The sequence below is a fragment of the Pinus tabuliformis genome, chromosome 5_1, assembly GCF_031772625.1.
Source record: "Pinus tabuliformis cultivar Carrire ecotype Pingquan chromosome 5_1, CPIR1, whole genome shotgun sequence".
Taxonomy (NCBI): domain Eukaryota; kingdom Viridiplantae; phylum Streptophyta; class Pinopsida; order Pinales; family Pinaceae; genus Pinus; species Pinus tabuliformis.
This window is the reverse complement of record NC_142305.1, coordinates 530,959,191-530,985,027: the sequence shown is the minus strand read 5'-3', so window position 1 is coordinate 530,985,027 and position 25,837 is coordinate 530,959,191.

Genomic DNA, 25,837 nt, shown 5'->3' with positions numbered 1-25,837 from the left:
GTGAAAGTCAGGTTAACTGTGAAACCTCTTTCCCACTTTGTAGTATTGTTGCCTCTTGAATTCCAACAGGTATCTTGCTGCTTAGATCCACAAAACTTGTCCCAGGTAAAATTTGCATGATACAATTGTGACATGCAAGTTTGACACACACTCTAATTTCCCTCTAAAAGAGGGTAAGTCAAAATATTATGATAGGCTTAACTGTAATTTTATCATACACTGTTGAGGTATTGTATGGAATAAACAATATACTATCAATGCACTAATGAAGAACTCAAAATAAACGAATTTCTTGTTGCTACAATAGCACCACTCTTGGGATTCTCCAAGGAGCCACTAATTTATACACATTTGGAATCTTTACTTGGTCTACAGAAAGATTAACCAATGGCAGTGATCACTCTTTTCCCTGCCATGGAAGGTCTATATAGAGTCAGCAATAAATTGATTTAAAAGTGAGGTATATGCCTGACAAATAGGAGTCCTAATCTTCAACTCTAATTTAGTGGCAAGGAAATATTCAAATGTAAATGCTTGATCTTCTACAGTGTAAATTTCTAGATAAATGGCTAGCGTAAATTTGTCCATTGTCCACATATCCCAAAAAACCATGTATGTATGGACTCTCGTTGTGTGTAAGAGAGGGGATATCACATCAATAATCCATTATCAAAAGAAAAAGTTAAAGCACAACATTCTATGGAGAATTTTTTTAAAATTTTATTACATACCTTAGAAAGTTTGAAAGGACACAATTGAAGCTTCCCTCTCCTTCTGCACTTCATTAAATATGCCCCTTTTCCAATGCAGATGTGGCCTGTAGAATCACAATTAGCAAATAGAATATGAAGTAAGTTTAATGAATTAAAGTAGCTTTGTTATACCTCAAGCAAATGAACTATGAGAAATTGGATTCATTCTCTACAAAAGATGATATAGCAAGATCTAATTACAATTTTAACTGAAACAAAGGTAAATTGGATTCATGCTCTACAATAGACGATATAATGAGATCTAATGACATTTTCAACTCAAAAAAGGTAAGTTGAGTAAGCTCGAGCTCCAAAATGATGGCATCCAACTTTTGAGTGGCAATTACTGTATATATCTAGCTAGAGGCTATAACATAAAGATATTTTTTATATGTGAAGACAAAAAATGAAAGGAATGTGAAATTTTGACCATCAATTATAAGTTCCTTTCAAGGACTAGATCAAACCATAACATTGTTATCAAGATAATCAACTCACCCATGCTAGTACGATTCTAGTAGTTTCATGATAAAAATCAAACTCAATAAACTTCAAACAACATAACTTAACCAACAATATGTCTGAGGTTGGTTGCCTAAGGATTATATCATGCTAAATTACCTTTTGCATCTAGAATTGAAAATGACTGTGAAAGAAATGAAGACAAATAAGTGATTATGATGGATGCATGTGATGAAAAAAAAAAAAAAAAGACATTTATTCTTGCTACTGATGAGCCTTCTAGGGGATTCTTGGATGAAGTTGATCCTAATCTGCGTTCTGAAATCAAAGAGACACTTTCTAGCTACTTTGATTTGACGGACAACAACCCTAATGCTTATGAAAATGAATATGGAAATCAATAAGCATCGATGAACTGGGCTTGAAGAAGGTGTCTCAAAGCCTAATATGGATAGTATTTTAAATTTCTACAACTAGCAGAGGTTTTCCTAGTTGGGTTCCCTAGAAAATTTTGTTTTTTTTGTTATAGTGTGATTGTGTTTTATTTCTGTTCTATTCCACTACAAATTGGTAGAGATATTTTTTGTCTTGGTGCAACAATTAGTTTCATATTTATTCATTCAAGTAGTATCAAAATTTCAAGGAAATTCTACACAAGGGACAATTAATCTATATTTTCACTTATATCTTTTGCAAGTAAAATTCACAACTAAATTTTCATCCAAAGTGTTTAGGTTACTAGCAAGTGGTATCACAACATATCTCAACATTGCAAGGCATAAATCATACTATTCAATAAGGTTGAGACTTGAGATACAAAAATCTTCCCAAGTTATGCAAGCAAGAAAACTACTGATTTTTAGTTCTAAATATATCCAACCAGAACAAAATTATGCCATTTTCAACACCCTCTAGTCAAAGTTATTCCTTGCCTCATTTAGCTCAATTAAGAATATCTCAGTCTCTTTGAGATTTATTCTTCAATTCATGCTTCTAAGTTATAATATATTTATGCAACCCAATATATCATTTATGTTAAGTGATTATTCATTCAAAATTATTTAGTCCGTCTAGTGCATCTACCTAATTTTCTAATTAGTTTATGGGCAGACTCTATCAAACATTTGCAGCAGAAAATAGAAGACTATTTTAGTACCTAGTGTTATAAAACTCTAATCTGGAAAAAGTATTTTGGGTTGTTTCACTAAAAATATTTACAAAATTTTCAATCCTAAAAGCATTTCAGGGAGAAGAATTTTAGTCAGGGAGAAATTTAGTATTGTTTTTGGAAAATTTGAATGCAACTAAAAGAAATTCTTTCAATTTGCTCAAAAGATTCCAACACCAAATATGAGTGAATTCACGGAACTTAAGATTCGCAAATAATTAAATTTCACTTCTCTTTTCCAAAACCATATATGAGTGAATTCACAAAACCTGAGATTTGGATTCTGGAAACACTTAAATCTCACCTCATTTATTAGGATTGGAAGTTCCCTGAGATGCAAACATGTAGCATTAAGGATCTAATTTGCTTGTTTAAGGACAATGTTAAATTTATAAATAGTGATACAAGAATCCTTGTATACATGTCTAACACAATTCTTTGGTCACAACTAATGAAACTGAACTCCATCAATACATAATAGACAAGGTAGAATGTAAGAGAGCATCTACTTTTCAACATATACTTTGACAGAAATAAACATCTATACATTCATATAAAGTTGTCACCACACCAAAAGAGGAATTAAAAACCAAAACACTATGGGATCATTAGTTATGGATCTAGTGATCACTGGCAAATCTATGTTCTAACCAATTTTACAGCTCTCTTTCACTTTCTTATTCTTGTCCATAAGTTTGTGCACAGTACCACCAAGGCACTTCTTCAGATTATTCACCAAGTATTAAGTGTTTTGTTTTGTTTGTTTGTTTGTTTGTTTGTTTTTGTTTGTTTGTTTATTTGTTTGTTTGTTTGTTTTTGTTTTTTGTTGTATCGTCAAAAGAGCTATCATGTCTTGTTCGAAGAATAGACTTGACAAAAAATAATGTGAAGACAAGAAGTGCATCATGTCATTCTGTCTACACTTATCATCGAGGAACAACTACAGGTCTGGGAGGAAGATTTATAAAGAAAAAAGGGCAGTGAAATTACTCACTATCCTTTGCAAAAATTAATCTTCAATTTAGCAACTGCTTAGCTCCAGTATAATAAAGGCCATAAATCATACTCATGAAGAGATTATATCAGGAACAGGTCTAGAAGGAAGATTTATATAAAAAAAAAGGCAGTGAAATTACTCACTATCCTTTCCAAAAATTAATCTTCAATTTAGCAACTGCTTAGCTCCAATACGCCTGCATACCCTTATGTGTGGTCTATTGTCAAACAAAGATCTTACTGACAATGGATCCTGTGATCAAGTGAAATAGTGCTAATGTCAATGATGAAGTGAGTGATTGAGTAAAATATGATTGATCTTCGGTTATATGGTTGTGATCTTACTTCCCTCTTTTGCAACTAATTTTTGAACAATTCCAGATAGATAAGTATTCCTAAATGTATATATGAATTGTATTGAATTATTACTATTTTTTATGGTTTATTTCATTGCTGAATTAATTTTTAGGTTGCCTCTCTAACTACTTGTGTTATCTAAATTTGTGATTTATGGATTCATGATTAATGGAATGGTTGTGTGTATATAGTTTGCATAATTTTTTAGTTTCATGCCTGTGAATAGTAAATAGTTAATTACAGAAACAATTCAGTTTAGTTACTTCGTAAATTTGTGTGAATTTGGGTTCAGTTTTTGTGTAAATTTGGGTGGTAAACTGAAGTACCACATCCTCAAAATGCACAGAATTTATTGGGTATATTACATGCATGGACCAATACCATGTAGCTATGTTTGATATGCAGGCTCTAAAAATCTAGCTCCTATAAAATAGGAGAACTACCCACAACGAAAACCGACATGCACCTATAAATGGAACCAACATGATGGAACATGGCACATACAAATCTAGGGATGAAATTCCCTTAATGCACATTAGACGTCCAATGATCAAAATGACATCTAAAGGCATTCACCAATTTTAAGAGCTTTAGTAGGAAGGCATTGAGATATGTAGAGCATCTAGCTCGGTGGGCCTCAAAGTTTGTGAGAAAGAGTGAGTAGATCGCAGAGTATTGACTTATTTCAATCTTTATAGAAAATTTAAGTAATTTTTAGTTATGAATCATATAATTTTTAAATTAAATTCTAGTAATTTTCATAATTTAATGGTTTATTTCAGTCTTTACAGAAAATTTAAGTAATTTTTAGTTATGAATCATACAAGTTTTAAAATAAATTCTATTAATTTTCATAATTTAAGGGCGGTTTCACTGATCCAGAAATAGAGAATGAATAAAAAGAATAGGAGCTTACTGATGATGACATCACCGCAAGGGTTTTAGAGCGTCATTTTTATTCCATTGGAGTCCAGTGAGGTGCGCAGAGCCCTGGTGACCACAATCTTAGAAATTTTGAACATATAAGCCTCTCATTTGGGTCTTTTGCCCCTACTTCTTTATTATAATAAATGGCTTCCCAAATTCATCAAATGCCAATGCCATCTCTGCAAATAGTAACAAAGCGTGGCACAGAGATTAAAGCATAAACTTAAATGCAAGAATGAAAAAAATAGTGAATTTTGAACCAGAGATATGAGGTGTGTGTACTCCTCCTGGTGTGGAAGAAGTCTAAAAGTGGGGTGGAAATGCAGAGAGGTTAGAAATGAAGCATACCTAGGCGTCATTAATGGATTGAAGATCCAATGGTGGGGTTCGATATCAGTCTGCTGATCTGAGGTGTGTGTACTCCTCCCTGTGTGGAAGAAATCTAAAAGTGGGGTGGAAATGCAGAGAGGTTAGAAATGAAACATACTTGAGCGTCATTAATGGATTGAAGATCCAATGGTGGGGCTAGATATCAGTCTGCTGCTACTGGTAAAACCTTAATTCACAACTCTCTTCAATCTCGTTTTCCCTCTCGCCCTGTGAAAAGTGAAAATATGCTACTAGTAAACTTAAAAGCAAGGATGAAAAAAATAGTGAATTTTGAACCAGAGATCTGACTTGTGTGTACTCCTCCCTGTGTGGAAGAAGACTAAAAGTGGGGTGGAAATGCAGCGAGGTTAAAAATGAAACATACCTGGGCGCCATTAATGGATTGAAGATCCAATGGTTGGGTTCGATATTAGTCTACTACTGGTAAAACCATAATTTACAACTCTATTCAATCTTAATGGATTGAAGATCCAACTGTGGGGTTCGATATTAGTCCGCTACTGGTAAAACCTTAATTTACAACTCTATTCAATCTCGTTTTCTCTCCCGCCCTATGAAAAGTGAAAATATGCTACTCGTTTTCCCTCGGCCTTATGAAAAGTGAAAATTTAATTCACAACTCTCTTAAAGCTAATTTTCCCTCCCGCCCTGTGAAAAGTGAAAATATCTGCTCGTTTTCCCTCCACCCTATGAAAAGTGAAAATATACTAATTGTTTTAGAACGTAAATGAAGATTGGAATTGGGAGAGCTTTGTTACATCAAAATTAAGGCTGAATTTTTTCAAAAATGTTAAAATTTCCCTCCCTAAAAAACAATAAATACAATATCTATAGAGTATAGAGTATATGTGTAGGTGTAATGTAAGTATGTAAACAATTCTAAATATGGGCTTAGTTAAATAATAATAGTAATAATAATAATAAAAGTCAAAAGTATGGGGATGAGTGAAAAAATCTAAATGTTGGCTCAATTAATAATAAAAATAATAAAATTCAATTTGCTATATTTTGATTTTGTTATTAACTTGTGAATAGGTTTTGTTACAATACCATGAGCCAATACCATGGCTTATCAATACCTCAAGCCCAAAAACCATAACTTATTTCACAACCAAAATATTTTATAACAATATGACAAGATTTTTAACCATAGATATTCACCCCCCACTTTATAGTGGATATTATTAAACTTGTAAAAAAATGGTTTTGTTATAATACCATGGGCCAATACTATAGCTTATCAATACCACATGCTCTAAAAACATAACTTATTTCACAATCAAAATATTTTATAACAATATGAAAATATTCTTAACCATGGATATTCATTCTCACTTTATCATGGATATTATTAACTTGGAAATAGACTTTGTTACAATACCATGGGCCATTACCATGGCTTATCAATATCACATGCCCAAAAAACATAACTTATTTCAAAATCAAAATTTTTATAAGAATATGATAGGATTCTTAATCATGGATATTCACCCCTGCTTTGTCATTCATATTATGAACTTGTGAATAGGCTTTCTTACAATAGCACGAGCTAATACCATGGCTTATCAATACCACATGCCAAAAAATCATATCTTATTTCACAATCTAAATATTTTATAACAATATGACAAGATTCTTAACCATTGATATTCACCCCCACTTTACCATGGATATTATTGTAAATAGGCTTTTTTACAATACCAGGCCAATACCATGTCTTATCAATACCACATGCCCAAAAACCATAACTTATTTCACAATAAAAATATTTTAATTTAATTTAATTTTATAACATTTTTTATTTGAAGCTAATAGGAAAAGGGTTGTAATTAGTTTGAGATATATATAAACCCTCTATCCTCATGACTACTAAAATTATTCCCATATAAATTAAATTAAGGTTTTAATAAAATTAAAAATGAGAATACTTTTGTATTTAAAGATGTGAAATTTATATAATACAAATATTAGTAAGAGCCAACATGGATCTATCTTAACTAAGGATCCAAGTGATGAGAGAGAGTGATGGGGGGAGATGGAGAGAAGGAGGTAGGAAGAGAGACAGGGGAGAGAGAAGAAGAGAGGTGATGGAGATATATGGAGTTCGAGGGGGAGAGAGAGAAGAAGAGAGGGGGGGAGAGAGAGAAGAAGAGAGGGGGGGAGAGAGAGGGAGGAAATAACTAAGGCATAGGGAGATAGAGGTGGAGAGAGAGAGAGGGAGTGACAAGGGATAGATGGATAAAGAGAGGGGGAGAAGAGAGGAGGGAAGAGAGAGAATAGGTGGGGATAAAGATAGGGAGAGAAGGGAAAGAGACAAAGAGGAAGGCACAAAGATGGGGGGGGGGAGAGAGAGAGTGATGGGGTGGACAGATGGAGGTGAGAGAGAAAGGGAGAGAGAGGACTAAGAGAGAGAGGAGAGAGAGATGAAGTTCGAGGGGGAGAGAGAGGGAAGGAAGAAGAAAGAAATAGAGGGAGAAAGGTAGAGAGAGAGAGGGAGTGATAATGGAGTGATGGAGAGAGGAGAGATAGAGGGAAGAGAGAGGGGCAGAGAGGAAGAGGGAGGGAGAGATAGATAGATATGGAGAGAGAGTGTGTATGTTTGGGGGGTGAGATAGAGAGAGGGAATGAGAAAGAGACACATAGATACAAATATAGATATTATATAGTATTATATAACCAGCCTAAATCCATCTTAACCTGGATCTATCAACTGCCAAAAAAGAGGCTTGCACATCGAGAGACTGGATCCCTCTCGACGCTTGATAGATCCGGGTTAAGATGGATCTAAGCTGTCTTAATAAGTTTGTAATTGTATTTGATAAATTAACTCTTTTTTTATGGTTGTGTTTGAAAACATTTTTTCCATATTTGGTGTATTTATCATAATAATAATAATCTAATTTTAATTTAATTTTAAGCTTACCTTTTTTATGCAATGATTTTGTTGTTAGTTTATAGATATAGACATGTTATACTTTTGGAATTTGAAAAGGAAACACGTGCTCTTAACTTGGTTGTATTGAAAACATTTAAGTGTAAGAAAGAAACATGCCCTCTTAACTTGGTTGTATTAAAAACATAAGTGTTCTTGTATACTAGGTGGGTGAAAACAAGAGAGAGTATATGGTAAGTGGATTAAATAGTTAAAAACAAATGTTAGTTAAGGAGAAAGTTACAAAAATCTAACAAATAGGCTAGGGTTAGGATATTACTGTTTTGGGACATCTAAAGTTGAAGGCACATTTTATGGAGGTGTAGTCTAAGTCCTTGGGTGTAGGGCACATATTATGGATATCTTGGATTTTTGGTGTGTGTTAGTGGTGTCAACTAGTGGTGGAGAGTCCAACCAATAAGTAGGCAAAGTTTTTCATTTACAAGGTTGGCAACAATCAAGTATTCTTCCTCTCTACCCAACTCTAAGATGAGTAGTGTGCATAATGGACTTATTATTGTAACAAATTGAAAATATTTGATTATCTTTAAGTTCAAGGGCTTGAAGTGGTCGCCTCAACCTACAAATCTTTAAAGGAACTATCTGTTTTTCAACTAAACCCTTGTGGTCAAGGAGTTGCAAAAGAGGAAGGCCTTATGGCTATTTTTAAGGGGTTGTAATGACCCTCGTCTTGTGGTAAATATGTATATATGATGCTAATGGTCCTGATCTTAGTACATTCACGTATATAATGTAAATATTTTCCTATCACCTTGATTGTATAAATATGATAAATATTTTGTGGTTAGCCTGATGTACATGTTGAAGTTCCACTTGCATGATTATGGGAAACATGGGGAAGATCATAATTACTCTATGCCCACAAATATAATAGTGAATAGTGTCTAACTGAATCAAAACCCTAATGATCGACACAATCTCAATTGATGAGGCTTCAACCAATGGTCCTTCCTTAAGGTAACCACTTATAATTAATGATGACCCTTTTTTGTAACTCAATGAACCTTGTATTAACTAGGGGGAGTTAGATGGAACCTAAATGACTTCAAGGTGAGGGTAATAACCAAAGTTCAACATATACCATAATAACCTATACATATGTCTTTATACCAGGGGCATGATAAAAGTATAAGGAACTCTATTAATGGGGGGGTTAAAGAGAATATATCTCAACTCATATAGTTGAAAGAGCAAAAATAATTCGACCCAAGACCTAAGAAGAGACTCACAAACACTCATAGGCATAATATTTACAGGCCTTGATGCAATCAATGAGGGCGGGGAGATAGTTTGCAACCTATTAGCACACATGAATGGTTTTTCTCCTCCCTCACACCTTGTCGATTCTAGAATAGACCTAGGAAGAGGGAAAATGATAGATGGGGAGAAAATGGGAGGCCAAATGGCAGGAAAGGGAAAATCTAGTTAGTCAAGCACTAACTAACTAGAAGGATGGAGTGAGAAGTAGAAAGAGAAGAGAAATTTGGATAAGGAGAAAGAAAAAGAGCACAGTGAGAGGAGAGTAAGGGAGAAGGAATTGAGAGTGAACAAGATGAGGAGAGGGCAATCGAAGGCAAGGAAGTCACTGGGTAACTGCTCGAAGAGTGTTGATGGAAGGAGGGTGTCACACTTCGGCATCGTAGGGTTTTCACCACGAAGATAAGAAACTTAATTACGATGTCAAAGGTAAGCCTCCATCATGTTGTTGAACTGTACATTTTACATTTACAACATCAAACTTCCACTTCTCTGCATCTAATTAACAATCGAGCTCTTAGTTCTAGCACAATGGTAAAATCACTACCATGAATCTCTTTAGAGAACTACAATTTCCCAAAGGTACTATAGTCATATATTTGTTGGTTAGTTTTACAATCCAAGATTCAAGAACCTTACCGTCATGCTTGTGGCTTAGCCACCTTGCAAGTAATGCGATAAAAACACCTAGTAGTATTTTCAGATTGAACACTTACAATAAAATTAACCCTAATATCTTAGTGAAGAACAAGTAACTAGCTAGACTCTGGAAGGGTTTTTGGATTGACTATTAGTGAAATTCATTGCAGTTAGGTGTGCCAATGTGTGATGAGTGTTAGCGAGTGATAGGAAAACACAAGGGAGCACTAGGTCAAAATGCATGGAAATGAATGAATAAGAGTGTGTGACATGGAGTGTCAATGAGTTCCAGGTGTGGTAAGAGGGGAGTGACATGGTATGCTAAGCAGTGCTAAGTCACTCTAGCATGCCAGAGCGACATGCAGCTAATATGTGCTTGGTGCCAAGGTGTGCCAAATAGTGCTAGGAAGTGTTAGGGAGCATTAGGGAAACACAAGGTAGCACTAGGTGAAAATAATGTATGCAAATGAACGATTAAGAGTTTGTGATAGGAAGTGTTAGTGATTTCAGGGTGTCCTAAGGAGGGAGTGACAAGGTATTCTAGGAAATGCTAAAGCATTCTAGAAGCCAGGGAAACATGACAAGATGTGCTAGGTGCTAAAGTGTGCCAATGCATGCCAGAGATAGTTATGGAGTGTCAGGGAAAAACAAGAGAGCATTAGTTTCAAATGCATGGAAATGAATGAATAAGAGTGTGTGATAGGGATTGTCAACAAATTATAGGTGTGCTAAGGAGGGAGTGACAAGGTATGCTAGGTAGTTCCAAGGAATGCTAGAGTGCCAAAGCAACATGCCAACATGTGCCAAGTCCTAGGGTGTGCCAATGTGTGTCACGGACTGCCATGAGAACACAAGGGAGAACTAGTTCAAATTGCATGGAAATGAATGGATAAGAGTGTGTGACAGGGAGTCTCAGCAAGTTCCAATTGTTTTAAGGAGGGAGTGACAAGGGTATATGCTAGGCAGTGCCAAGGCATGATAGAGTGTTAGGGCATGTTAGGGAGTGGTAGGGTCTGTTAGGGAGTGGAAAATCATGCCAAGGAATGCAGGGGATGATACTGTGTGTCATGTAGTGCCAATGGATTATTATACGTGCCATATGTTATGGTATGCGAAGATGTAAACTATGTTGCTTAGTTTTTTTATGGGCAGGGTTGGATGTGAGCCTTGACTTGGTAACTTGTTAAGTGGGATGAGTTAAGATTGGACATGAGAAGCCTAAGATTATTTATAGTCCATTAGGGGAACAAGGCATAGTCTAGTTGTAGTAAATGTAACTTGGTAAAGTTGTTGTAGTTGAGGTGGGACTTGGTTGGGTTCCTAAGTCTAAAAGAAAATAAGGGTAGTTATGAGGGCATGATAATTAAGGAGTGCCATGGTGTGCCAAGGAATGAAAAGGCGTGTTGAAATATTCCAGATAGTGTCAATGCATGTCAAGGAGTGTTTGAGAGTGTCAGGGAATCACAAGGGAGAACTAGGTCAAAGTGCATGGGAATGGATGAATAAGAGATTATGCGAGGGTAGTGAATTCTAGGTGTCCCATGGATGAAGTGTGTTAGGAGAATATCATATTAGGACTTGTAGGAGGAAAGCCTACGATTGTGATAAGAGAATGGAAAAAGCAGTTTGAGACAAAGGGAGACTTTGTTTTAGGCATAACATTATTTTTTCAATGACTTGGTTGGGTTCCCAAGTCACAAAAAAAGTAAGGTTATCTATGAGGGCATGAAAACTAGGGAGTGCCAAGGTGTGCAGGGAATTTTTGGAAGTGCTAACACATGTTAAAAATTTCCAAGGAATGTTAGGCATGTCAATACATGCCAAGTGCTAAGGCATGCCAATGTTAGTTAGGTTCTAGGATGTGGCGACAACACATGCTAGGGATTGCCAAGGAAACACAAGGCAGGACTCGTTTCAATTACATGTAAATGAATGAATGTGCGTGTGTGATAGGGAGTGTTAACAAGTTATAGGTGTGCTAAGGAGGGAGTGACAATGTATGATAAGTAGTGCCAATAGACGATAGAGTGTTAGGAAATCCTACTAAGATGTGACAAGTGCCATGGTGTGCCAATCTGTGCCAAGGCGTGTTAGGAAGTGTTAGGGAAACACAAGGGAGCACTAGGTCATAATGCATGGAAATGAAGGAATAAGAGTGTGTGGCATGGAGTGTCAGTGAGTTCCAAGTGTGTTAAGTAGGAATTACAAGGCATGCTTGGAAATGCTAAGGAATGTTAGAGTTCTAGGGTGACATGCGGCCAAGATGTGCCAATGTGTGCAAGGAAGTGTTAGCTAGGAGTGCCAGGGAAACACAAGGGAGAACTATGTCAAAATGAATGGAAATGAACAAATAAGAGTTTGTGATTAGAAGTTTCAGTGAGTTTCAGGTGTGCTAAGGACAAATTGACAAGGTATGCTAGGCAGTGTTAAGGCATGCTAGAGGCTAGGGCGACATGCCAAGATGTCATAGGTGCTAGGGTGTAACAACACGTGTCAAGGAGTGATAAGGAGTGCTAGGGAAACACAAGGGAGCACTAGGTAAAAATGCATGGAAATGAATGAATAAGAGTTTGTGACCAAGAGTGTCAACAATCTCTAGGTGTGCTAAGGAGAGAGTGATAAGGTATACTATGTAGTGCCAAGGAATGCTAGAGTGTTAAGGCAGTAGGCCAAGATGTGTAAGGTGTTAGGGTGACCTAGGGAGTGTTAGGGGGTGTTAGGGAAACATAAGGAAGCACTAGGTCAAAATGCATGGAAATGAACGAATAAGAGTGTGTGAGAGTGATCCAGGTGGATGTTGGTGGCCACCCACCTATCCCACTTGGACCCCCACAACTGTCCCTTTCATTTTTTCAGTTTCCTTAATTATAGCACAATTTACTATTTTTAGCAATTTTTCGGGTCCTGAACTTCTGGAGCCGTCTTGAGGCCCTAAACGACGTTTTTTGGGAAAACTGGGAGAAACATGATTAATGTTGCTCATCCCAAAATTTTAGTCCTCAGATAGATCTTTCTAACGAGGTATTTTGCGTGTCAAACAGAGATCGTATGCCAAAGTTACGACCCCGGGAAGTTGATGTACCAATTTACCCAAAACGGGGCCCATAGTTTGGCGCTTCATCTCCTAGGGTTAGGGTTTTGGATGTTTAGGGTTTTCCATTGTTTCTAAACAATAAATAGGCCTTCAAGCCTCATTGTAAGATAGTTCAGAGGCATGTAGCCACCACATCTCTCCTCAGAGATAAGCTACCATCGCCCGAGCTAGTTTATTTCCATTTCTGTTTGTAAGAATATTTCAGTATTTTACATTAATGAAATGAAGCATTATTTATGATGAATCTTTGTATTTATGGTTATCTCTATAATTTGTTGCGTTCTTGTTTAAATCCGGATCAGAGAGGGAGTTTCAATGAGTTCTAGGTTTGTTAAAAGGAGGGAGTGACAAGGTTATATGCTAGGCAATGCCAAGGTATGACAAACTACCAAGGCATGTCAGGAAGTGCCATGGTGTGCTAGGGAGTGTCAAAGCATGCCAAGGAATGTAGGGGATGTTAACGCATGCCACATAGTGCCAAGGCATTCTAAGACATGTCAGGTGCTATGGCATGTCAAGATGTAAATCGTGTTGCTTACTTGTTTTAGACCAAGGTTGGATGTGATGAGCCTTGTCTTGGTAACTTGTTAAGTGGGATGAGTTGAGATTGTACATGGGTACCCTAAGATGAGTTACAAGTATTTCTTAGGTGAACAAGGCATATGTTGAATTTCCATGACAGATGAGAATCCGGGTTTGGCCTTAGAATTTTTGATGTGAACACACTCAAGTGCCACAACACATCTACTATGCAGAACGAAATCTGCCATGAAAGAAAAATTAATGGATTGAATGCACATAGTTTAGGGTATGCCACATCTATTGAAAATAGCAACAAGAAATGCTAAATATAGAAGTGTTAAATTTAGTACTGCTATAAATAACATTTTGGGTTACCTTCCTATTTCAGTTAGTCCCTGAACTAAAATAGAGAAGTAAAATTCGAATTTGATCTTAGCAGCTGTTTGTAAAATAATTAATTAATTCACCTTGAGTTAATTAGTTGTAGAAAATCGAACATGAAGTCTATGTGAGGACATGCAATAGTTTCTCCATTAATTGAATAATTTATCCATCAGTTAAAGAGATAAGGATGAGTTGTAATTAGTTGGCTCAGTTAATTGAGTCAAGTCCAGTTAGATTAATTCAAATAGTTTGTTGAATTAATTGTCAGTTCAGTTAGTTAATGCATGCATGCATGTAACTGTTGCACTTCAGATAACTGAATATTCTCTCACAAATAACTCATGCATGTCAGTTCAAACAGAGACCCAATTGAGATCAAATGGAGGGACAGTGTACTATTAGTTGTAGGAATATTCCATTGTGAATATCTCTTGCATGCAGAAGGAATTCTTTCCTTGAGGATTGTGCAGTTACTTCTTCAGTTTTAGTGAGTGCGATGAGGCCAATTCACACATGTGACATCATTGGACCCCAAGAAAAACTGCACAAGGAAATAGGAGGCTTGGAGGGCTGAGGGAAGGCATATATAGTGTCTACTTAGTCTGTGAGTTGTATTGTTTGATTGCAAAGAGAGCAGGATAGCTTGAGAGATGATTCTTTTTGTAACTTGAACAATTTTCCACTTGTATGATAATACAGAGATTGGGGTTTTAGGCTGAGGCTTTCCCCGGGTTATTTCTTCTGTGTTATGTGTGATTGATTTCTCATTCTCAGTTATAATATGTGTTCTCATTGATCTTGCTCATATTCGATTAACCTTCTGCAAAGTTTGTTGTAGAAGTAGATCTTGTTTGCTATAGTATATTGCATAATCTGTTGATCTACAGTGGGAATTTCTACATGGTATCAGAGCAAAGGTGATCAAGGTGAAGAATAGTATACAAGAAGGGAGAAGTTTCAAGTTTCAAGTTTGTGAATATAGAAATCGAGTTCTTATCACATCTCAATTTCACTAATGGCATTCAACAGTTTAAGACTCTAGTATGCCCTTGATGGCAGCGTGAATTATATAGCCTGGAAGGATCGCATGAAAGTAGTATTAGAGGATAACAGTATAAAGGAATTCATTAATCAAGAAGTCCCCAAGCCGGTTGATGCTACAGAATTGGCGGAATGGAAGAAATGTGTGGATAGAGCAACGAGAATCCTCTTGGAGGGAGTTTGAGACCACATTTTCTCGAGCCTCCATGGGAAGGAGACACTGTTTTCGATGTGGAAAAAATTGAAAGATCTATATCAGAATAGCAGCGATCAGAGGAAGCTGGTGCTGAAAGACAAGCTTCGAAAAATCAAGTGTGAAAAGGGCGACACGATCTCTACATATCTGAACAAGATCACCACCTGCAAGGATGAGCTTGGAAGTGTAGGGATCACGACTGCTGATGATGACATGGTGAGTCTTTCACTCCTCAGTCTTCCTAAGAGTTGGCATAGCTACCAAGACTCGGCTAATGGAAGAGAAAAACTGCCAGATTGGGAATGACTTTGGTCGGATCTAATGCAGGATGAAATAAGAAGAAGCACCAGAGATTGATCCTCATCGAAGCAAGATGATGAGGAAAATCTAGCTTTAGTGAGTAAGACGAGGAAAGGGAAAGGGAAGGCGTCCCATCCCAAATCCGGTTCTTCCGATGGTGAGAAGAAGTTTGACAAATCAAAAGTGTGATGCTTTCATTGTCATGAAGTGGGCCATTATGCTACGAATTGTCCACAGAAGAAATCCAAGAAGGGATCCTCGAAGGGATCTGATGGTGAGGCATTGGCCTCACAGTTTGAGCTGGATTTCTCTCTTATCGCATGCATGGTTTCATCCATGGTGGGATGTGTGTGGTACCTAGACAGTGGAGCTCCATTCCACATGTTAGGTGACAATAATCTTTTTATTACCTTGGAGGAGAATGATCTCCAGATGCAGACCGAGATGGGTGATGATGGGAAGTACCGTGTTTCAGGTGAAGGTACGGTTGTGCTTCAGAGGGAGCATGGAGCTCCTCTCACCGTGACTGATGTAAAATATGTTAGAGGTCTAAAGAAGAATCTTGTGTCTGTTGCTATGCTAGAAGATAAAGGCTATGATGTAGTCTTTAGTAAAGGAAAGGTATTCTTGAGGCATATTGGTACTGGACAGACCAAGCAAATTGGGATTTGAGTAAAGAATCTCTACAAGCTGGAGGTAGATGACTCTGCTACATTGAGTTCCAAAGCTGAGATGGTGCAAAGCCAAGATGTTAGCGAGCTATGGCAGAGAATACTAGGCCACTTGCACCATGGAGCCCTAAAGATCATGCAGCAGATTTCTATCGGACTTCCCAAGGAAAAACTGGAGTAGACGAATACATGCAAAGGTTATACCTTGGGTAAGTATGCGAAATCTTCCTTCCTGGATTGAGACAATAGAGCTGGAGCGAGTTCGCTCATATGTTTGTGTACCTTTCTCTACAGCCTCCACTGCTAAACAAAGGTACTATGTTACTTTTATTGATGATTTTTCTCGTAGATGCTAGATCTACTTTATGCAAAAGAAGGATCAGACCTTCTTGAGGTTTTGTGAGTTTAAAGCCTTGGCAGAGAAAGAATTTGGAAAGAAAATAAATTCCTTGTGTAGCGAAAATGGTGGAGTATGTCTCCCAACAGTTTAAAGACTTTTGTGTTGCAGAAGGAATTAAACGGGAATTGATGGCACCCCATAACCCATAATAGAATGGGGTGGCCAAAAGGAAGAACAGATCGATTGTGGGAGCAGCTTGAGTGATGTTGCATGACCAAAGCCTACCACTGCATTTGTGGGCTGAGGCATGTAATACAACAGTATAGTTGCATAACAAAAGTCTGCACCGTATACTAGGAATGAAGACACCTATGGAGGAATTTTCCAGGAAGCGACTAGATGTGAGTCACTTCTGAATCTTTGGATCATCAGCTTACTATCATGTGACCAAAGATGCCCGGAAGAAGCTGGATCCAACGACTGAGTTGGGAATACTTGTGGGGTACACGAATACACCTCACAACTATCGGGTGTACTTGCCTACCAGTCAGAGGACAGTGGTATGCAAGGATCTGAAGTTCGACGAGCAGAAAGCCATGCGATTATCACTTGAGAGGGAGCTCAAGTTGTTTGCAGAGGATGAAGTTTCAGTTCGTAAGGAGGAGGAGCCTCAGATTAATGCGGAGCAGCTGCATGCAGAGGATCCAGGAGTGGAGACATCCACTCATGCTAAGACTTCCAGAGATGGGCAGAAATGCTCGAGGGAAGCTGATAGGTTGATGCTGGATGCGCAGGAGAATGTGGGACAGCCATCTTCTCATCGCAAATAGAGGACGTCGCCCGAGCAGTACACTGGGTATATGGCCCTAGTTGGGGAGTGTGTAGATATCGAACCTTCTTCATTCGAGGAGGCAGTGCAGAAACCAGTCTGGGTTGATGCAATGGTAGAGGTGTACGACTCTATCATTCAGAATAGTGTGTGGGATGTTGTCCCAAGACCTCAGGGCAAGTCAGTGGTGAGTTCCAGATGGCTTTACAAGGTAAAGCAGGTAGTTGATGGCAGTGTTGAGAAACATAAGGCAAGGTTTTTTGTTTGTGGTTTCTCACAAGTTGAGGGGATCGACTACAATGAGACCTTTGCTCCTGTAGCAAGGTACTCATCTATCAAGTCGATGTTGGCACTATTAGCTCATATGGGTTGGAAGATCCATCAGATGGACCTGAAGACAACATTCCTCAATGGGAAAATTGAGGAGGAGGTGTACATTGAGTAGCCAGAGGGTTTCAAGACCTTCAATCGTGAGTCGCATGTGAGTCGACTTAAGAGGGCTTTTTATGGGCTAAAGCAAGCACTTCGTGCTTGGTACACCGGGATCGACAACTATTTCACCGGGTTTGACTTCACCAAGAGTGAAGCAGATGTGAACCTTTACCACATCATGGTAGAAGGTAAGCCATTGATCATTTTTCATTATGTCGATGATCTGATTTTGACAGGTGATGATTAGATGATCCAGTATTGCAAGGAGGACCTTGTAAGAGAGTTCGAAATGAAATACATGGGTCTTATGCACTACTTTGTAGGCATGGAGGTGTGGCAGAAAGATGGTGAAGTATTTGTGTCTCAAGGCAAGTATGCCAATGAGATACTTAGGTGCTTTCACATGGAGAAATGCAAACCCATGCAGACTCCTCTAGCTGGGAACTGGAGGAAGGAGGATGCTACTTCAGGTGAGGTAGTAGTTGTTACTATTTATCGACAGCTGGTGGGTTCACTTATGTATTTGGTGAAAACACAATCCGACTTATGCTTTGCGATGAACCAGTTGATTCAAGCTATGGTTCAGCCTACCAAGCTGTTTTGGAAGGTAGCGAAGCATGTGCTGAGATACCTTAGAGGCACATCTCAGTTCAGATTGTGGTACAAACGGACAAAGGGAGTGAAGCTTCAAGGCTTCATAGATGTGGATTGGGTAGGGAGTCCATCAAACCGGAAGAGCACTTCTGGAGGAATCTTGAACCTTGGTTCAACTGCAGTTTCCTGGTACAGCAGGAAACAGAGGTCAGTTGCACTTAGCTCAGCAGAGGCTGAATACATGGCTGCTAGTCAGGTCTCACGTGAGGCCATTTGGATGACGAATATTCGAGTGGGATTGTTTGGTCAGAGGATGGATCCAATTGTGATCTACTGCGATAATCAGAGTTATATCAAACTCTCTGAGAATCCAGTTTTTCATGACAGGTCCAAGCACATTGATATCCGATATCACCATCTTCGAGACTGCGTGGTCAAGAGGATCATGTTGTTGCTGTATGTTTCGACCGAGGAACAGGATGTAGATATTTTGACGAAGGCATTGGCAAAATGCAAGTTCAAGTTCCACAGAGACAGGATTGGGGTTACTGATAATCCCTTTCTTGTTGAGAGGGAGTGTTGAAAATAGAAACAAGAAATGCTAAATATAGAAGTGCTAAATTTAGTATTGCTATAAATAGAATTTCAGGATACCTTCCTATTTTAGTTAGTCCCTGAACTAAAATAGAGAAGTAAAATTTGAATTTGATTTAGCAGCTGTTTATAAAATAATTAATTAATTCACCTTGAGTTAATTAGTTGTATATAATCAAACATGAAGTCTATGTGAGGACATGCAACAATTTCTCCATTAATTGAGGAATTTATCCATCAGTTAAAGAGATAAGGATGAGTTGTAATATTGAGCTGTAATTAGTTGGCTCAGTTAATTGAGTCAAGTCCAGTTAGATTAATTCAAACAGTTTGTTGAATTAATTGTGAGTTCAGTTAGTTAATGCATGCATGAATGTAATTGTTGCACTTAAGATAACTGAATATTCTCTCATAAATAACTCATGCATGTCAGTTCAGACAAAGATCTAGTTGAGATCAGATGGAGGGACAATGTACTATCAATTGCAGAAATATTCCATTGTGCATATCTCTTGCATGCAGAAGGAATTCGTTCCTTGAGGATTAAGCAGTTACTTCTTCAGTTTTAGTGAGTGTGATGAGGCCAATTCACACATGTGACATCATTGGACCCCAAGAAAAACTGCACAAGGAAATAGGAGGCTTGGATGGCTGAGGGAAGGCATATCTAGTGTCTACTCAGTCTACGAGTTGTATTGTTTGATTGCAGAGAGAGCAGGATAACTTGAGAGTTGATTCTTTTTGTAACTTGAACATATTTCCACTTGTATGATAATACACAGATTGGGGTTTTAGGCTGAGGCTTTCCTCGGGTTATTTCTTCTGTGTTATGTGTGATTGATTTCGAATTCTCAGTTATATGTGTTCTCATTGATCTTGCTCATATTCGATTAAGCTTCCGCAAAGTTTGTTGTAGAAGTAGATCTTGTATTTTGCTTTAGTATATTGCATAATCTGTTGATCTATAGTGGGAATTTCTACAACATCTTCATATGTTAATGATTATTATTGTGATATACAATAGCCATTTATATGTTTGGTTTAAGACTCCTTTGGAGATTTCTATCCAACAACAACATCTTTGTGGTAAAAGGTGTACTGTCAGAGGTTGCTCCATCAAAAATAGCAACCAAAAGGGAACTTACTGTGCACACAGATGAAGAATTAAGAAGATTTTTATCTATGAGTGCTAATGTGGAGGTATGGAACAAAATTACACAGACAGCAAAACTCTTTGTTCAACCAATCAAGATCTAAAAAGGAAAATGCGTGATTATATATACATGTGTGATAGTATTTGGAGAAATGCTAACCTAAGCCACAAGTTTGTTGACATTTTGCTGGAGCTGACCTATAATTGTTCCTAAAGTTAATAAACAGGTAAAATAGGACTGACTTTTCAATACAAAATATAAATTGATAGGAACAGGGCCAAATTGTGAAAGTGTAAAAATTGGTATGGCTTAAAGGGACCGATCCCTTTGAAAAGTCTTAAATGTGGCAATGAAGGTTGAGCCTCGTTCTAGAACCCCTTTGGGCATCCATCTTAGGAACTGGTGTAGGATGCAACACTTCAAAATAATTTTTGTAACAGTGATGTCAACACTTGTATGGTGACATGGGGTTGGAGTTGACCTATCAGAGCTCATTGGTCTACTTTGGAGCTTCTCTAGGGTGATGCCTTATATGCTTTGGAGTACGAGGGCATGATTCGATATTTAGTTTTCATTGAAGAAGCTTCGGAGACTAGATACTGCAGAAAATCCCCTTGTTCTGAATAGGGAAGCACATGCCATTGAAGAAATTAATAGTAAGTACACATATTTGAAACTCAAATCACATCGTTATTTATTACTCTTTGAAACAGGAAATAACTAAAAAATTCAAACACTACTATTCACTTTTCCTTCAGTCTAAATGGTACAATGTATCTGGAAACATGTACAACAATGTCTCAACTTTCTTAACTCCTAATCCTAATGCACCTTCCTTGCATGGATAGACAAGACAATTAAAGTCTTCCTCTACTGAATATGATATGAGATATGCAAACATGCTTCCTTAGCTAAGGCTGAGAATTAATAACTAGGGAAGTGATCCTTTTAACTGTGCATGCAAAAACTAAATAAAGCAAAGAGTTTTGCTACTCCAAGTGCCAGAAATGAATCCACGGCCTAAGGTAAGTGCTTTGCCTAGAACAAGATACTAAGGACTCAGAAACTTTGTTGTTTCCTTCAAGAGAGGTGTATGCCAAACAGAACTAAGCTATCTTGCACTATCCTTCAAATTCATTCACCTTTAACAGAAATCTTGTGCCTAGAAAAAGACAAGAGACCAATATCCAACAAAATTCGCTGACCAGCCAGAGACCCTTGTGCCCAAACAAAGAGATAATAAGGGAATGCCAACTAGGGTGGAATCTTTCACCACCGAAATTTTCATGAGATAGAACGGGTAAAAACTATCAGACCTAATTCTCAAGAACAAATGAATTAATCCACACTTGGTAGATCCAAAATGAATTCAATCCTTCTTTATTTATATATTTTCCAGATGGGTTTCATATTCTTAAGTGATTGAGTAAATCTTACGCCAAACCTCAAATTTGGGTTTTTTAAGCCCAGTTTCCCCAAACATTGCCCAACAATGGGTATTTTGGGGTTTTTTTCCCATTTATGGAGGACTATAGCCTACAGGGATGGGTAGGATATTACGTCCCATTCGTCCTCAATTTGTAGAGGACGTTACATGGCACCTAATAAAAGAAACAATGCTTTAGTTTAGGAGGTAATAACTAAATGCTTATTTTTTTCACATAGGACATACATCTTGCAAAAATGATCATGGGGTACGAATACTACAAAAGGCCTAAATCTTACTATCATTGTCATAGTCCAAGAATAAAAATACTTTCACATGAAACAATGTTAGTACCACATACTACAAGCACAAATGACAAATTCAAAAACAATATACTTATTCAATGAAAGAATGATGAATCCTATTAGGTCACTTTAAATTGAATAGCTCTTGAGTTGCAGTGTCAATCAAAATTTCTCAGGTTGGATCATGATTAAGTACTCAATGTTTTTTTGGGTCCAATTTGGGGAAAAGGAGGAGATATTGTTGACAATAGGATGATCAGGATTTTCAAAAGGGAGCTCTGCTATACTTTTCAACATACAAGCCATTCATTCTAGCGGAGGAGATGTAGAGAAGCCTTTAATAAGGACCTTTCCACGATCAATTTGGAGGAAAATCCATTTTCAAAGCTTTAACATAGTTCTATATTCAAACAAGAGTAGTCATTTTTCAGAACAATTATTAATTCCCAAGAAATTGGAGCCAAGCTGACATGTTTACCATTTATTCTTCTACTGGACAAGGAAGCATTTATGAAAAGTTCTTGGCCCTTTTATCCAATATTTGATGTAAATCTATTGATTAGAAATGTAATAAGAGATGCACTTTATATTAATAAAAAGGGAAAAGTAGAGGGCTAGTTAATAATTATCTCTAAAAAACTCTCAATAGAATCCTAACATATTTGAAATGGAAAAGGTTAACTCCATGGTTATTTTTGCTTTAGAAACTTTGCTAATTTCCATTATTGAAGCATGTATTCATGCCTTGAAAGAAGCTCACAAATGCTTTTGATATTGGTTGAAGCAAAGAAAATGTGCAAAGTTACACTCACATAGAGGTATGGAAAAAAAGTTTGTGGAGCTTGTTGTCCCAAACTCCACATAAAGAATGGAAAAAAGGTGAAAAAACCAAGTCAAAAGGTATGTGTAGCTTTTTTCATGCAGAGGTAGGTGTTAACTCCACACTCTATAGCGAAGGTTTTGCGGCGCAAGTGACACAAAGGTTTGCATGCAGAACTTTGGATTAAAAGGAGTGGAGCTTGATGTTCCATGTCCACTATTACCCCACTTTATGTATGAGTTACAGGAGATAAACATAATGAGATGCGGGAGATATAGAGTAGATACTATTTTTATTCAAATTTGATAAAAAATATTATGATGTCTTCCTCGACATAAAACAAACATCTTCCATAAAATATTTTCTCCATGAACCTGATTTAAAATGAATCTCTTCCGTTGACACGCCCAACAGCAAATAGAAACGATGCCGAAGGGCCAATTTCAGTTTAGAAAATTCACAATTAGTTTCAATTGTAAGATCTCTTATTTTCAGTTTAGATTTCAATTACAGGCAGTGAAACAGGACTTGCCGATCAATCGAGATTAATCACGAGTCAGAATTTGCTCGCTATCCAAATGATCTGATCTAAATCTTTGCGAGTCAAACTCACGTTGACCAAGTTTAACTCATGGTCAACGCAAGTTTGACTTGCGACTTGCCGATTAAAGCAGATTCCTGTGATTGATTATGATTTATTTGATTTTCGGCCTTGACTCGACAAGCACGAGTTTTTCAATTTTAGGTATGCCGCATTGCTAAAAACTAAACGTCAGTCATTCCAAAATTTATTTCTCATTTCTTAGGCCAGCAACTCATACATTGAGACCTTCAGTGTTCAATCACTACTCACTATTACACAGTCTAGACTCCATATTGGGGAACCGCCAGCATGAGCCTAAGTCTAGACTCCATATCGGGCAGTCACCAGTTTGTGCTCTATCCATACTCCATGTCGACCCTCGGGCAGTTGTACATCACCTTCAGCATGTTTTACCTTCAAGCTTAGTCGCTTCACTATTCAAGAATCGAGGTACGTTGGCACTTGGCTTAAATAATAGGTATATTACTATATTGAAGTTTCAATGTCTTTTTCAATGACAAATTTCAAGTTTCACTATTCAGCAATCGAATGTTCAACATATTACTTTGGTTATGAATTTTCAACCCTATAAATGGGGCTTAAATAGATTTTAAAAATGCACTAAGAAATGGTTTCATACCAACCACCGGCCAAGTCAAGAAGCATTCCTTCCTTGGTTGATGTCTTGCTGACTCCAAAGGCTTTAACCATGCATTCACAACTTTGTGTATTTATGTTCTTCCAGAATTTGTTATTGATATATTGGTTCAGTTGTCTTATGCTAAACGAACTTGCAAATTCAAAATTACAATGCAATATATGTTGATAATATTTCCTTTAGGTAGAATTTCCTCATATATACCTAATTGTGTTTCAAGGTCATAATGATATATTAGGTCAAAATGTGCTTGTGTTGATGGACAGACTCCTCTTTGATCCTTAACAAAACCTCATATCCTTTAAAACCAAACCTCTTTTTTGCGAAGTTATATATGGAATTTTTAAATTTAATTTTTTATTGTCTTTTAAAGGAGCCAAATTAAATAGAAGGCATAACTCCAAATCTAAACAAAAGTCACAATTTAAACACAAGTCCAAAACAACAACAATGCTGAGGGAGAAGGACTTTGCTTGGGCTTATTATGACAAGATTCTTGGAGACCCCAAGCTCCTTTGTAAATTTTGCAAAGCGAAATGTAGTGGAGGCATTTATAGATTCAAGTACCACCTTGCACAAATACCCGACCATGATATAGGTCTCTGAAAAAACATTGACGAAAATGTTAAACACCAAGCAACCTTGGCCATTGATATGTTGAGTCAACATAATGCAAAGAAAGAAAAGCAAAAGAAAGAAATAGGAACTCTTGGAGTTGACAATTTTTCTTCCACTACCCCATTGTCATCTCCCTCTGTTGAATCCTAAATGCAGTTCCCAAGTTTCCCACAGATGCCTCCAAGTCCAAGTCAAACTCAAGGCCAAATGAATCCTCATGCATTAAACATTGGAGGTGGAAACATAAACACATTTTTTTCTCCCCGCACAAAACCCAATTCCCAACCTACCATGGATACCATTGGTTGAAAAAAAAATATCCATAGTTAGGCAAGGAAGGCCATTGCTAACTTTTGGTACTATTTTGACATACCTTTCCACTGTGCCATAAGTCCTTATTGGCAAGCTATGGTTGATGCAGGTCCAGGGTTCAAAGCCCCTTCATCAGAGAGAATTAGGACAAATTTTCTATTAGTAAGTGTTGAAGATGTCATGCTTGTGCTATCTGAGTTTCGTTCATCATGGGTAGAAACAGGGTGCACCATCATGAGTGATGGATAGACAGATCAGAGGAATATGACTTTAATAAATCTCCTTGTATCTTGTCCAGTAGTTACAATGTTTCTCAAATTAGTGGATGCCTCAGACAAGGTTAAGACTGCACAACTTATTTGTGAAATGATGGAGGAAGTCATTTAGGAAGTGGGAGAAGAACATGTTGTACAAATTGTCATCAACAATGCAACTAATTATACGACTGCTAGTAGACTTTTTGAGATTAGGCACCCCGCTATTTTTTAGACCTATTATGTTTCCCATTGCATAGATTTAATGCTTGAGGATATTGGTAAGCTTCATTGGATACATGAGGTTGTGGAGAAGGAAAAATCCATAACCAAATACCTATACAACCACACTATATTCCTAAACGCCATGAGAGAATACACTGAAGGTAAAGAAATTGTTCGACCTGCAGTGACTATATTTGCAACAAATTTCATATCTTTACAATTTGTGGTTGAGCAAAAGATAAATATGAAGAGGATGTTCTTGGGACTTTGAGTGGACGGCATCTTGATCTGAATCAGATCCTTAAACACTCTTAAAGTTTCATGAACTCTGTAAAACTCATGCCGAAGTTTCAAAGTTTTATGGATGTCGAGCTTATCAGAAATAACCTCTAAACAATGGCAATTTGTGGACAACATGGAGCAACGAGGACCCTCGGTCAAGGCGCGCAGACCGTTGGCCCATGGTAACTGCGCGTTGGCACAAATTGACAAACGGGAGGTCAAATCCAGAAACAGGGGTAGTTTCTGATATGCAATTAGTGCTAAAGTACTAATCACGTATCGCAGGGTGTCCCCCTCAGTGA